Genomic DNA, 16,140 nt, shown 5'->3' with positions numbered 1-16,140 from the left:
CACACAAAAAAAGACTTTTGAAGCTCGGAAATAGTAGTGGAACATGGGTGTACGTGGTAGCCGCACTTATTTATTCAAAACTTGAAAAATACTGTTTAAAGTTTCAAAAATATTCAAAATAAAATTTGGCATATACATATTATCTTGATACATACTCGTACCAATTCTCAAGGAAAAATGCGATTGCACGTGACCTACACAAAAATGACAAAATATGCAAATGACACTATAATGATTATATTTGTACTGTTCAAAGAAATACAAATTTCAATTTTTATCTTTTTTCATGTAGGCTACACATGGTTGTACTTCCGCTTGATAATTGACACGAGTAAGAATCAAGATAACATGTACATGCAAAATTTTATTTCAAAATTTCTAAAACTTTTTATTAATATTTTTTGAATTTTTTAAAAAATAGGTCCACCAAATCTGTTGGAGCTCCATAAATACGAGATCCGCAACTTTACAAGAGGGTTAATATTCAGAGGAGCAATGACCTTTTAAAGCAAGGAAATGAAGGTGGAAGGGCCTACATTCGCATTGAACCAAACCATGGTATAAACACTGGAGTAGCTAGCGCGCAGAACAAACATGTTACCATTACCTACAATGTAGCGATAGATGCGTTTTGCGAAACGGGGGAGAGGACCTTGCCTTTGGCCTCGAGCCCAAAATGTTAGCAACTCAACTTGTGGGGTTGAGAAACATTGGGAACTCGAGGATAACATATGCGGTTGCTAGTCCAAGGTTCACATGATACTCTGGCGGGGCACATACACACCTATCATGCATGCGTGGAGACCTTCTCCTTCACCGCTGCAATGCTGAATCGGACCAAGTAACCTATGGCTCCTGACCTGTCGCACTAGGTAGAGTGATCTGACATCCTCGCGCATGGTTGACTCAAGCAAGTTCAAGTAGCACTGAACTCTTATTAACTCAGTTCTCGCAAGCCTACCCATGTTCATGTTATCTTTCTTTGAAATTTCTAAGGGAGTAAGAAAGAGATTAGACTTTTTCCGTAGCAGATTTTTTTGGGACAGCGATGGTCTGAAGAAGAAGTACAGACTTACAAAGTGGAATATCATTTGTCGGCCCAAGAATCAAGGTGGTCTAGGCATTGAGGTATTAGAAATTAAGAATAAATGCCTCCTTACTAAATGGCTATATAAAATACTTCATGGAGACGGGGTATGGCATGAGTTAATCATGAATAAATACTTGCATTCAAAAACACTATCTCAGGTTCAAACAAAAGATTCGGACTCACCGTTTTGGAAGGGTTTAATGAAAGTGAAAGATGATTTCCTCAGTAGAGGTCAATTTCAGGTAGAAAATGGGTTGGAAACTCGATTTTGGGAAGATTCTTGGTTGGGTAATGAACCTCTGTCCATTCAATATCCCTCGCTTTACAACATAGTGCAAAACAAAAATGTCACGGTAGCCTATGTCCTAACTAATACCCCTCCCCTTAATATTCGGTTTAGGAGAAGCCTTACAGAAAATAAATGGGGACGGGGACAGTGGCTACACCTTGTTGAGCGGCTCATGCATATCCAGTTAAATGATCAAGAAGATAATTTTACTTGGAAGTTGACAAGCAATGTTGTTTTTACAGTAAAATCACTATATTTAGATCTCATGAATGACAACACTCAATATTTGCATAAGGATATTTGGAAGTTGAAAGTACCACTAAAAATCAGAATTTTTATGTAGTTTCTGCACCGCAAAGTTATTCTAACAAAAGATAATCTAGCGAGGCGCAATTGGCACGGTAGTTTGAAATGTTGCTTTTGTAATCAAGACGAAACAATAGAACATCTCTTTATATCTTGCCCGCTGGTTAAAATTATGTGGCGCATAATACACATAGCTTTGAATATCACACCTCCCAATAATATTACACATCTCTTCGGTGCTGTTGGGTGTTGATAAACTTGAAAAAATGCAAATCCAAGTTGGAGCTTGTGCACTACTATGGGCTATATGGAACACTAGGAATAACTATGTGTTTAACAAAACAAACAAAATATCTTTTTTTTGCAGGTTATTCCCCTCACTACACACTGGATCCGTACGTGGTCCTTGCTACAGCCGGAGGAGCGGCGACAAGATATGGCTATTGGGTGCAACCGTTTGGAGACGGTTGCTCGGGATTTGTTCAACCAGTTTAGCTGGCGACCTGTTTTTAGAGTGACATGTTGATTAGACATATCACTCGTATCTCTTAGTTTTATTTCGATGGTTGATTCATGTAGCGATCTTATGTGATCCTTGAATCCTATATCCTAAGAAGATCATCCCCACTAACCTATTTCTCTCAACATGCAGCTATGCCACATCATCTTTCATGCCACCTCAGCTTTTTCTGCCACGTCATCCATAGGTTCACAATGCGTTTCATTTTCTCTTGGGCATCCTTTGCACGCATGTGTCCCCTTCTCTTCCTCTGCACCAGCATGTCAATAATTCCTTGGTATCCATGGAGACACGTCTTAAGAATTTCTGCCATGCGTCCTTTCCCCTTCGCATTCCGATTTGTATAACTTCCTCCTCCATTTGTAACTGCAGCAGCCGATGTATCTACTCCCTTTTCTTCCTAGCGGTGATATAAAAAAAAGGCGGTACCTCTCTACCTTCGAGTCCTAGAAGAAGAGGGACGGCGCTGAGTCGCTATCATTTTCCCATGGCTCACGTCGGTAATGCTCTATGTTTCTAGTGGTATAGGTCAAGATGATGGTGTTATATTGCCTCTGGAATCATCAACGGAGCAGTCAACTACTTCCCTAGGAATCATCCACTGCAGGCGGCCGACCGGCCGCCTACATCCGCTGTGCCAGTTCATTTTCCCATGGCTCACGTCGGTAATGCTCTATGTTTCTAGTGGTATAGGTCAAGATGATGGTGTTATATTGCCTCTGGAATCATCAATGGAGCAGTCAACTACTTCCCTGGGAATCATCCACTGCAGGCGGCCGACCGGCCGCCTACATCCGCTGTGCCAGTTCATTCTTTTAAACAAGCATCAATAAATCTCGACCAGCCCTGAGGTTCGTCGTCGACATAACCTGATGATTATTGATCCGCCCTCTCAAGTCTCAACATGAATTCTTGATACATACCGATTCGATTTGTTTTTGCTACACATGGAAGGTGTTTCAACTTTGAATATATCGGAGGAATTCATTACACTTCTCATCTACATCTACTGCAAGGCCACATCATCAAACATAGCATCGGTTTTTCTTACAATTGAAGGCTGCAGATCTGCTGCACTTTATCTTCCTCCATATTGAACTGAGCTTGACAAGCCATCGCCATTTTCTCTTATTAGTCAGGTATTCAGGTATGTTTTCGCAAAACAATGGTACTCAGATATGTACTTCTTTAATTATCCCTTCTTTAATCATTTCCCTAGAAAATTCTCTAATCTTTGCTTGAGTGATATTGAAGAAAATAATGGCTTCATCTTAGCCAGCCACCTCCATTTTATTTCATGCTTAACTATATTTTTCTTTTCCTGTCCTTTTGCAGTAGGCATATGTCACAGATATATATGCAAATAAATAACTATTCTTCATAATTCTTCTAATTGATTGATGTCACATGGGCCTGGAGCGCAATATTTATTTTCTATTGTTGGATAATATGTATGTTTATGACTCAAGACCTTTCTGTCTATGGAAATACATAGCCAAAGCACAACGGAAGTATCAGGTATATTCTCTGTATTCTGTTCTAATGGATTAGTATGAGGCTCCAACTAGCTTCTGCAGAACTAATGGTGTCGTTTTATTTCCACTGATGTTGTTATGTCATTATTTCCGACTTCAAGCTGCACATATATTTAGTTTGCCGACGTGCAGTTTATTCATGGGTTCTGCTTAGATTTGATTTAATTTTCAGTTTGTGGAAGGTCCTGTGAAATCTGTAGACAGTGATCTTAAATTAACACAGCAATCTTTATAGAGGCTATGCGTGCTACTGTTAGCATGTTTTCAGAAATTGGAATTTGCTAATAAATCTCTATTCGTTGGTTGATTTAGACAAAGGGCATTTTTTTCCTTCAATAAATACTTTCAGAACTCAGAAAATAAACAAATTGGCAATAAAGGTTGTCAATGCAAGTGGGAAGTGTTGCAACATAGAAGGTATAATTCGCCTTCCATAGTTTCAAGCTTGATATATTTCATATAGTAACCTACTTGCAGACTGAAGTCACTGTACACCCTACGACGTAGAGCTCCCCATATTTTATGGTCCCAACCTATTTCTACATACTATTCGACTGCAACATCAGGTAATAAATATTGACATGCATCATTGATAAATCAAATAATCTACTGGTAATCAGGCTTACGGGTCCAAACTTTCATAGTCTGTCCATATCTGAGGTCTAGGAAAGCTACAACCCTACTGGTGTAAACATTTCTTTCTGGGATTTTTGATTACCCTTCTTTATAGTTAAAATTTCAGTGTCAACACATGTCAGTGCCATCTTTTATTTCCAAATATTATCATGATGGTGCATGCTCACGCGACCCATTTCTAATCTATATAGCGTCTTTGTTATGTATTTCATGAAAAATTAATGTGATATAAGATAATTTCCAATGTACATTTTTAGTTAAAAACTTATATTGCAAAGAATTTCCGCAACAACGTGCGGGGTATCATCTAGTTGTAACAGACACGATACCAAATAATGAAATAAATGAGGCCGTATGCATCAATTGATGCAGAGGCTGGGGTATCCCCATTTCGAGAAAAAAAGTAGCACTTAACTCAGAGACAGACATGGACGTTCATCCACCCCTCGGCCACGATCCATCTGCACACCTTTCCTTTTTTTGGGTTTGAGTTGAGACCCTATGGGTGTTCAACTACATTCATATCATAATCCATACCAGTCACTTGCTGGTTTTCTAGATTTTGATTTTAATTATTTTTAACACCCCTAGCTATTACTTTGACCTATATTTGTTTGCTCTAAGCCAACATCGTGCATAATAGAACATTAATTGCATACCAATGGTCGTCTTATGATGTTTTTTTTTACTTGCATTGTGATCGAAATCAAGTGCAACTCGGCAAAATCAGTTTTGAGTATTATTATTATTCAACCAGTCACAAGTCAAGCTAAGAAAATAGAATTAAAACAACCCAAGCTTAGGAACTTAAAATCAGATGGATACATTTATGTGCACGTAATAACATTTTCAATTTAGTCATCTTTATTTCTTCTGAATGAGCTCCATGTGGACTAGTATTTTGCAATGACCCTAAACCCTAAAATAGAAACTTCATAAACTCGAGCACTAAAACGTCAGAAGAAGATTAAATTGACTCGGAATGAAACCTGCACATGCTCTCTGTCCATGGACACGATAGATAATTAATGAATAGCCTTTGATCCATGAACAGATGCATCCACCACCATGTTATAAAAGGCAGAATACAGAGACAAGATGCTATCACCTAACAAATATCTGAACCTAGAAAGAGAGGAAGAAAGAGAGAAATAATTTCACAGCCATGTTTTGAAGTTTTAGTTGATGTCAAGCTAGAACATTAACAACTCAGGTTCATCGGCTTGAGAGACAGCCTGAGCTAATTCCAGGAGACAACAGTGGAGATGCAAGCGAGGACATGGTTTGCTTTTTCCTTGGCATTGGTTCTGGATCCGTGATGGGTCTCTGGGTGGTCTTTTGCACCTTCTTATTCAAGAGAAAATGGATAGTTTCATGGTATTCGCTTTGTGATCGCTTTTGTGACCGGGTTTATGTGAAGGTGGCTGTTACCTGAGCTTCCTTCAGAGGTGAAACTAATGGGTAGAAGCTGAGATGAATAATCAGTACCGGTTCTTGGTTTGTTCTCATGTAGTATTGTGGAGATTGTTCTTGTATTTCTCAATAAATGTTCAAGTGTATTGTACTGGAAGATTTATCATTTATCTATCAATTAAAGTGTATTGTGCTGGAACTAGTCAGATATATGTATGTACATGAGTTCATGCGATCGACTAAGGTTGATATGATATTTTTGTATGTATAACTTCTTGCGGAGGTGTTTGGTATGATGTAAGAGAATTTATTCTCCATGTATGTCATCAATCGTGTTCGCCTTAAACTGAACATTACTGATCCAAATTCATTGTTTTGTTGGTAACTCTTTCCGCGTTGATTGAAAATCAACAGTAATTATTAAAACCAGAGATGTTCAATTGTATTGTACCGGAACTAGTCGGATATATGTATTCACGGTGCACGCCGTCCACTGAGATTGGGTGTATTGTACTGGAGATGTTCAATTTAAGTGTATTGTACTGGAACCAGCACTGGTTCTTGGTTTGCTCTGATGGAGATTTATCATGAATGTATGATGCAATACTCTCTACTGTTATCAACAGGCAATAGTTTCAGCTGGTGCGAGAAATCACACCTGGTTTGATCGAATCTCAGGTTCAGCTGATGGATGAGGTTGCAGAAATCTATCTAAGTGCTTTGGTGATATAGAAGGCAATATTAATATTGGCCAACAGGTTTCGTGGTGTAGTTGGTTATCACGTCAGTCTAACACACTGAAGGTCTCCGGTTCAAACCCGGGCGAAGCCAAAATAATAGTTTTTTAGCGCATACTTAATTTTTCCCCCCTACCCGCATCTATATAGCAGTTTCTGTTAATAAACCCGGGCGAAGCCAATAATAGTTTTTTAGCGCATACTTATTTTTTTTCCTACCCGCATCTATATAGCAGTTTCTGTTAATAATTTTACACGATGTTTATGTATGCTATCCATTTTCCCTGATTATCGTGGTGTAGTTGGTTATCACGTCAGTCTAACACACTGAAGGTCTCCGGTTCAAACCCGGGCGAAGCCAAAATAATAGTTTTTTAGCGCATACTTAATTTTTCCCCCCTACCCGCATCTATATAGCAGTTTCTGTTAATAAACCCGGGCGAAGCCAATAATAGTTTTTTAGCGCATACTTATTTTTTTTCCTACCCGCATCTATATAGCAGTTTCTGTTAATAATTTTACACGATGTTTATGTATGCTATCCATTTTCCCTGAACTCACATCCACCATAGGAGCTAATTAGGATTTTTTATTCCCTACACGCATCTATATAGCAGTTTCTGCTATTAATTTTACACGAGGTTTATGCATGCAATCCATTTTCCGTAAAATGGGATTGACTTTGCTAAAGTTCTATATTCTACGTGTGACATGGGTATACCCTTCGGGTACCCATTATTAGTATACCTGGCTCGGCAATATGGAGAAGACCCAATATGGAGAAGGCCCAACAAGGCAACCCGAAGAAGTAGTCGACTAGGACTCTTGTAAAACCCTAAGCTGGTTGCATATATAAAGCTAGCCAGGACACCCGAAATAGGGGAGAACAGATAGGCCAACAGATAGGTAGCAGATAGACAACATAGCTCCGCCTACGGCGGCACCCTGTAAACACATCTATGATCATATAGTGGATTGCTAGCAGCACGTAGGGATCCTCCACCGAGGGGACCCGAAGCTGGGTACGCCGTGTGCCTAATCTCGCTCCCGGAATCTCCATCGTCGCTCTCTCCCGAAACCCAAGTCTACAATACGTAGGCATTGCCGAGGTGATCCCTCGTCAATTGGCGCCGTCTGTGGGGATCGCGGCGATTGGATTTCGTTATCCGGGCGGGAACTATCATCTTTACCAACATCATCCGCAAGATTGCCGATGAGAAAAAGTTAGTGCAATAAACGCATCAAGCAATGCTGCGCGACGGGATGAGTAGCCAATCAAATTAGCATGGCTCGATGCGCAAGTTTTTTCTGGGAACATGCACACACGATGGGACACGAGCTTGATTGGAGGCGCCCATCCAAATCGCATCTTCTCTCTCTTATATTGATTACCCTATGTAGAAATTTTTAAACTAATCAGTTGATATGATTTGTTTCTATGTGTATGTACGGAGAACTTGGCCAAGTGCAGGTGCTACTTTTCGCGAGCGAGTATCTAGCAAGAGCACTTGCGGACGGACCGAGTCATGGTAATCATCATCAAACAAAGTAATCAGGGACACAACGGGAGGTACAAAGAACTTGGTCAAATTAAGTATGGAAGGCGGACCTGCACGTTCCCGGATTTGTTCATCACGCAAACTCGCCAGCATGTACTAGATACCTTGGATTCGTCCCTGCGAATCCCGGTCCGACGCAAAGATCATCAGGTGCTATACTTCTAATTAGTTATTATTTACAAATTCTGTTTGGTCAAATATTTTTCGGTTTGTACTATTATTTGCGCATAGCTTTTTGCGCCGTAATATAACTACAGATCGGAACAAGTTTTGACGACTTCGCTGCGTACAGTCGCACGCTCGGGGGCTCGCCTGTCGTTAACCCGACAACGCGCACACGCCTCGCCCGAGGGCTCGCCCACGGTGGACTCGACGATTCCCTCTTCCATGCCGACTACTTTCACCTTGTCGAATATTTTCGGCTAAACGACGCACGGCTCCGCTGCATCGGTTTCGTCCGTTACATCGACTTCGTATGCCGGGTGACCTATTTCCACATCTACTCCGTCGCACCCGATAAAAAAGCTAAGTGTTCTTCTTCCAAGAGTTAATTATTGTTTACTTTCGCCACACCCGAATACTCGGGGGCTGCATCATTACATCATTAGAGAAAATTCACCTAACACTGAGGGTTGTACCATTACTTCGTTACCACAAATATATTCGGTTACTTGGTGAATTTATTTTCTTCGGCTCTGAATATATCTTCTCCGGCTCAGTGGAATTATGTTCTTCGGCTCAGTGGAATTATTTTCTTCGACTTAGTGGATTTATCTTCTTCGGAACAATGGATTTATCTTCTTCGGCTTGCTGGATTGTTTCTCTTCGGGTTATTATTGGTTCACTCTTATACAATATTACCCGATGCGTTTCCAGGACAATGGATTCGTCTTCTATGGTTATTATTAGAACTATTTTCTTCGGATCAATGGATTCATCTTCTATGATATCAGCGGATTCATCTTCTATGATTATTACTGGATTATTCGGGCCAATGGATTCATCCTCTATAATATCGACGGATTTATCTTCAATATATGCTCTATATTTAATGGCATAATCTTCAATATGGATTTATCTCAAATACTTCATCTTGGATTCATCTTCAATGATTTATTCTCATGGCGTAACTTGCAATGGCTTAATATTCAAATGGACTAAACTTCAATGGGGTCGATAATTTCATCGAATTTTCTAGTAGAAGTCAAAAACAGGCTACATATTCATGGAGCAGATACTCGGGGGCTCGACAACAACTTCGCCCCCGAGCATAGTTACAACATAATATTCCAGGCGACCACTACATTGTGCTCGGGGGCTCGGCTATTTCTTTATAAACAATTTGGTGGCATCTACTTTTGTTATTTGGTGGTTTCTATTTCGGCTCGATTTCTTCTCTGCACTCGAAGACCTCATCGCGCATTGACTCCGTCGTGCCCAATAAGCTAAGTGTTCCTTTATTTCACATAAAGTTGATTATCATTTAATTTCGCCGCACCCGTTGCTTGGGGGCTACGCGGCATATATTCACTTTACATATCATCGAATCCGAGCATCTGACACCGCATGCGAAAAAGAGAGTCAAGGAAAAGATAAAAAAAAGTTTGTTTATTTGTGCAGGAGATAGCAAATTTCAAAGTATATAAGAGAGAACCCGACGAAATTGTCTACTGGGATAACTCGACGAAATTGTCTTCAAGAAAGAACAGGACCCGACGAAGAATTGTCCTCAAGGAGGACCCAAAGAATTGTCCTCAGGGAGGACCCAAAGAATTATCTTCAAGGACGACCCGAAAAATTATCCTCAAGGAGGATCCGAAGAATTGTCCTTAGGAAGGACCCGAAGAATTGTCCTCAAGGAGGACCCGAAGAAATTTTCTTCAAGGAGGAACTCGACGAAATTTTCAGCAAGGAGGAAAAAAAATATTGGGTCTATTAACTCGGTCATATTGTTCCGAGCAAAAGCATCGGTGATGTACCCGACAATATAGAAGAACCAATATATTCGGCTGTCTCATCAAGCCCGAGAGAAAAATAGAAGAACCCGCAAAATGGGTCATTGCATCGGCCGAACAAGGCACTTGACAAAATCTTCTCAGAGCGCCTAAGTCACGAATAATCTCTGAATGCCGCAAAACTCTGCGAAGGTAAGACCCCGGGATCCGTCCTGTGTGGCGTGGCATCGCCAAAGACTGCGCTCTGCTACTTTTTTTCCACATCAACAGATGTGAAGAAATATCCCGGCGGACGCGCTGTGGACCCAATAACATTACTGGAATTCGGATCATGGTAAGTCCTTAAGCGGCACGTGACGAATTACGCCAGGTCCCGAGGTCATGTCCAGGGACGTGATCTTGAAGTAGGTTCTTGCGGGATTGCCACAAGAGCAGTTAACTGGTACCTGATCCGTCAGATGAACCAGCCCCATTTACCATTATCCCTGAACAACATAAATAGCAACGGCCCGGAGTCGATAAAAAGAGGGGTTGCGCCCAGAAATATGGTTAAGTTCTTTATGGAGTAGTACAACTTAAGTCTATGCCCAGGTGCAAGCACCTGCGCATAGGCTCGGGGGTTACTCTTATCGAGAGTATTGTTCACCCTCCCGATAAGATACAAGAAAGAGGAAAAATTATGGTGTCGATTAAAAGCAAGTTGAGCCTACACCCAAGTGCAAACACTTGGCTGTAGCCTCGGGGGCTACTCCCATCGGGAGCGCTGGCCGCGCACCCGATAGAAAAATAGCTTCGACAGCATCTATGACAATCAAGGTTTGTAGACTCAACTCGATTCTACGACTCGAGTGGAGCCTACTCCCATCGGGAGCACAAAGATTTCATCAAGTCCTCCATAAATATAGTTAAGTTCTTCATCGAGTAGTACAACTTGAGTCTATGCCCAAGTGCAAGCACTTACACATAGACTCGGGGGCTACTCCCATCGGGAGCGCTGGCCGCGCACCCGATAGAAAAAATAATTTCGAGAATCGTCGACATCATCTACGCTACACATGATCTGCGACATGGACCTCGCCTTGTATTTTTTCGACTTCGGAGATGGTTATGCTTGGAGTCTCTACGCAAGTCTTCGATTTCCCTAGACACTCGGGGGCTACTGACATGGGTATACCCTTCGGGTACCCATTATTAGTATACCTGGCTCGGCCCAATATGGAGAAGACCTAATATGGAGAAGGCCCAACAAGGCAACCCGAAGAAGTAGTCGACTAGGACTCTTGTAAAAACCCTAGGCTGGTTGCATATATAAAGCTAGCCAGGGCACCCGAAATAGGGAAGAACAGATAGGCCAACGGATAGATAGCAGATAGACAACATAGCTCCACCTACGGCGGCACCCTGTAAACACATCTATGATCATATAGTGGATTGCTAGCAGCACGTAGGGAATCCTCCACCGAGGGGACCCGAAGCTGGGTACGCCGTGTGCCTAATCTCGCTCCCGAAATCTCCATCGTCGCTCTCTCCCGAAACTCAAGTCTACAATACGTAGGCATTGTCGAGGTGATCCCTCATCAACGTGGACACCTCCAGCTTTTTTAATTTTCTCTCTACTCGTTTGCCCTGCATGCCTCTCCAAACATATACAATTTGGTACAACTAAGGTCTAAGGACATGTTCGGATCCTCTCCGGTCTCCGCTCCTGGACAGCACTCGCGGAGCGGACCGAGTTACAGTTCGTTTTCAAGGAGTTGATGAAACCAAGCTCTGTGTCTCTCCATTGATTTAGGCAGACTTTGTCAGATACCACCTTCCTCCCATCTTAATAAAAAGCAAAACAAAAGAATCTCAAACCCTGGGTAATAACGCCATTGAGGGAAAGGGCTGAAAACATAGCGAAAACAAACGGAACCAAATGTTGCCACATGGTTTTCCTTTTTTAAGCGGGTGCTCTCAAACGAGAATGCAGAGATCTTGAACAGAAATTAGAAAGCATATACTGGAGTGGGGCACAAATACCACGGCACCAAGCGAAAGTTCACCAAAACTTAAAACCCCTTGAACCATATAAAAAACCAAATAAACAAATTTAATTGCTTAGATGACTACTACCTATAGTCAGATTTAATCAAGGCGGGTCTAGCTACCCGTACACACTAGCCTAGCCTCTGCATCGTGTCAATCTAATCCGATCGGAGGGAGCACATATATAGAAAACTATGTACTATTGTGTGAAAAAAATTTAAAGAATATCAGTCGTGAGGAACAGGATGATGAGTAGGAAAAGGGGAGAAGAAATTCACATGCGTGGCGTATCCGTCTTCATATTTGTGCCCTGTGTGTGGTTACATGCACGGCGACACTTCAGCTGGTCCGATGCAATCAACTAGTGTTTGGTTGCCTACATCTAAACGTTGTCACCACTTGTAAGATATATAGTGACCAGTGGCGGAGCTGCAACAAGAATTTTGGGTGGGCGATGCTGCACAAAAGCTCTTATTTTTCCAGAAAACGAAGCCTTTCTTGGACCGCCCCAACAAAAATAATAAAGGATTGTCCAAATCCTGGGCGCTGATAGTGACCTTACCATATCGTCTTAATACATACACTAGTAGGAAAAGCCTCATCAGTGGCGCACGAAAATGAGATTCTGTGGCGCATGGGCGGTGCGCCACAGAAACGTCGCCACAAAAATAAGGTTTCTGTGGCGCACCTGACCGTGCACCACAGTTAAGGTTTCTGTGGCGCACTAGGTGTGGTGCGCCACATAAATAAGTGGTTCTGTGGCGCATGTGATATAGCTGCGCCACAGAAATAGGTGCACCACAGAATTATGTTTTGGTACGCCACAGAATTATGTTTTGGTGCGCCACAGAACAATCTACAAGTATACTCGATTTTGTACTCCCTGGTGTATTATACAGGTTTTATACAACTTTTATACTGGTTTTATACACCATATACAGTTTATATACTGATATAATATAGACAGATATAATATGAACATATATAATCATCACATCATCATCACATTACTTAGAGCCCGATCGAGTTATACATATAGCTCCATACAACTCATAATCCATGCAAATTAATTAAGTTCATCATCTCTAGATACAAATGAAGTGACACCGGCCGCCGCCTACACTAGGATGAAATAGAGTACCGCCGCGACGATGGTGAGCAAGAGCGAGAGCACAAGGAAGGTCTTCATCTTGCTCTTGTTCGCTTGGTGCTTCCTCCACTTGGCACCTGCCTCGTATCTAGTTGGGTACCCTTTGTAGCAGTTGCCGCTGAACTTGTGCACCTGTTTCTTGCACTCCTCCCACTCCTCGTACACTCCTGGAACCCGCCCCTCGAACACGACGTAGTACGTCATCTCTATGAACACAAGGCATATTAGTATATAACACAATGGAAAGAGTTAGAGGGTTCACATGCATACATATTCACAAGAATTAAAGCAAGGAAATAATAATAAACCTAAAAGACATATAGCATCGGTATCACATAAGTAATATGGTTCAACGATAACGACTACAATAGTAATTGAAGTCCAACAACGACGACCACCGTTTCGAGCAAATTAAGCAAGTTTAGTTTATAACACGGTACAAATTGTCCATCGATTCAAAGTAATGCTAGGCACACCGGCCTCGGTCAACGAGACGTCTTCTTGAGCGGCTCCGGGAATGGCTTGTACAAGTCCTTCGTCGTCCACGTCCTTCCATCACCCTGCGTATGTAGGAGTTCTTCGATATCCCTCTTAGACAACCCTCTGAGTTGGTGTAAGAGCCCCGATGCGTTGGATACATCTTGTAAGATAATTTCCGAGAGCTTTACTTGGATGCGATGGAAGTCTTCTCTAGTAGGGAAACGCTTATAGGTGGAGCTTAGTTCTGTGGCGCACCACTAAAAATGCGCCACAGAAAGTTTTTTTGTGGTGCACCAGAAACGGTGCGCCACAAAAATAGCTTATTTTTGTGGCGCACTACTAAACCATGCGCCACAGAAATTAGGTGGGGTCCACATCCTGCCACCACCAATAATTAGTGTAGTTATTTCTGTGGCGCACAGGTCATTCTGCGCCACATAAATTAGTGTTCTGTGGCGCACTAGTTCTGGTGCACCACAGAAATAGTGCCTCTTATATCACTGCCGTACCCCCTCCCTCGCCCGTACCCCCCCTCTCCCCTCTCGATCCCTACCGCGCGTCGCCGCCTTCCATGGTGAGCGCCGCCGTCGCCGTCACCGCCGCCTTCCTCCGCGAGGGCCGCATGCCGCCACGCTCCACCCATCCCCGCCACCATCAGCAGCACATGCCGCTGCGGCGTGGAGGAGGAGGGGCCGCGGCGTGCAGGAGGAGGGTCCGGCGCCGCATCAAGGAGGAGGAGCCACCGCGTCCTCCTCCTCCTCCACCCCTGCCGTCGTCGTCAACCTCCTCCTCCACCCCTGTTGTCGGTGAGCTCCACCTCTTCCCTCCCCTCCCTCTTCCTCTCCCGCGTGAGCACAAAGTGCTGGATGAAATGCTGATGTGCTGTTGTGCTGCTGTTGTGCTCGATGAAATGCTGTTGTGCTCCCCTTTTCTTATTCTGTATAACTTGGCTAATTACAGAGAGGGGGGGAGAAGGTTGGTGTTAATTGATGCCATTTATCTGGTATGTGCACAGGGATTGAATTATGATCCCATTGCTTGCAGTTGTTGCTCGTCAAGCACTCGCATGAAAGCCTTGATTAATTGCTTTACTGAAGCTTTGGCTTTAGTGAAGTGTCATGTGCAGAGTCATGCTGCTATTGCTTGATTAATTGGTGCTATGCTTGTTATTGATGGAGCTATAGTTGATTAATTGGTGCTATGCTTGTTACTGATGCTGCTATATTGCTTGATTAATTGGTGCTATGCTTGTTACTGATGCTGCTATATTGCTTGATTAACTGGTGCTATGCTTGGTACTAAATGGATTTCATTTGTTTTCCAACCTTTGTTGGAAACAAATCCAAAGTCTGATGAGGACTTGTTTACTGGTGTGGATTGCTTATGCTATGCTGTGACCTCATTAGCTCTTGCTACTGCCACTGGTTGCATCTCATAGTTGGATAATTGGTTCGTTTTGGTGAAAATAGAGATATTCACAGTATGGAATCATGTAAATGAATGCCACTGTGGTATCCTTTGAAGAAAATGGGAAGTTTCTGATGGTTTAAAAGACTAGGTGATGCCAGGTTATTAAGTTGGCTGTCAAGGTTGGTTTTATCTGGTTAACTTGGATAGGCTATGTGTTCTTGCTTACTTATGCATATCCATCTCTACTGGATTGACTAGCTCAGGCTTGGCCTCTCTCTTGCCAGCATCACTTGGTTACTACCAAGTGATGAGTAATCCCTTATGGTACCCCATCTTTGTTTTGAACTCAACAGAGTAATGATAAATTTCTATTTCTTGTTGGCTTTGATGAAAATAGAGATATCCACAGTAGGGGATCATGTAAATGAATGCCACTGTGGTATCCTTTGAAGAAAATGGGAAGTTTCTGATGGTTTAAAAGACTAGGTGATGCTAGGTTATTAAGTTGACTGTCAAGGTTGGTTTTATCTGGTTAACTTGGATAGGCTATGTGTTCTTGCTTACTTATTGATACGTCCATTTTGCATCACTATTTTATATCATAATTTGCTGTTATTCATTGATATATTTCATATTTGGAGATGATACTTATGTTATTTCATCTATTTTGCATGTTTCATGATTATTTGGGGATCGCGCACCGGAGCCGAGATTCTGCTGGAAAAAGCACCGTCGAACGCAATATTTCGGAAGATCAACGGTTGACGGAAATTATATGAAAAATCCTATTTTTCCGGATGACGAAGGGAGCGGAAGGGGGAGCCGAGGAGGGCCGCCATGGGCCCCCTCACAGGCCGGCGCGGGCCCTGCCCTGGCCGCGCCGCCCTGTGAGGAGGGGGCCCACAGCCCCCTCTCGCCTCCTTTTCTTCGCGTACGCCTTCGTCCCGAAAACCTAAGCTCCAGGTGACAAGGCATTAACTTGTCAATGCCTACGGATTGTAGACTAGGGTTTAGTTGGATGTAGAGGGCAAG

The 16,140-nt window shown here is 42.5% G+C and overlaps 1 non-coding gene across 1 annotated transcript; it reads left to right on the top strand.

The window, feature by feature from the left end:
• Positions 1 to 6,546: 6,546 nt before the first annotated feature.
• Positions 6,547 to 6,620, top strand: TRNAV-AAC. The gene has a single exon. It is a non-coding gene; the product is annotated as a tRNA-Val (tRNA).
• Positions 6,621 to 16,140: the final 9,520 nt, after the last annotated feature.

The sequence above is a fragment of the Lolium rigidum genome, chromosome 2, assembly GCF_022539505.1.
Source record: "Lolium rigidum isolate FL_2022 chromosome 2, APGP_CSIRO_Lrig_0.1, whole genome shotgun sequence".
In the NCBI taxonomy this organism is placed as follows: Eukaryota; Viridiplantae; Streptophyta; class Magnoliopsida; order Poales; family Poaceae; genus Lolium; species Lolium rigidum.
Note: the sequence above shows the minus strand (reverse complement) of the source record. Positions and strands in the feature narration are given on the sequence as shown.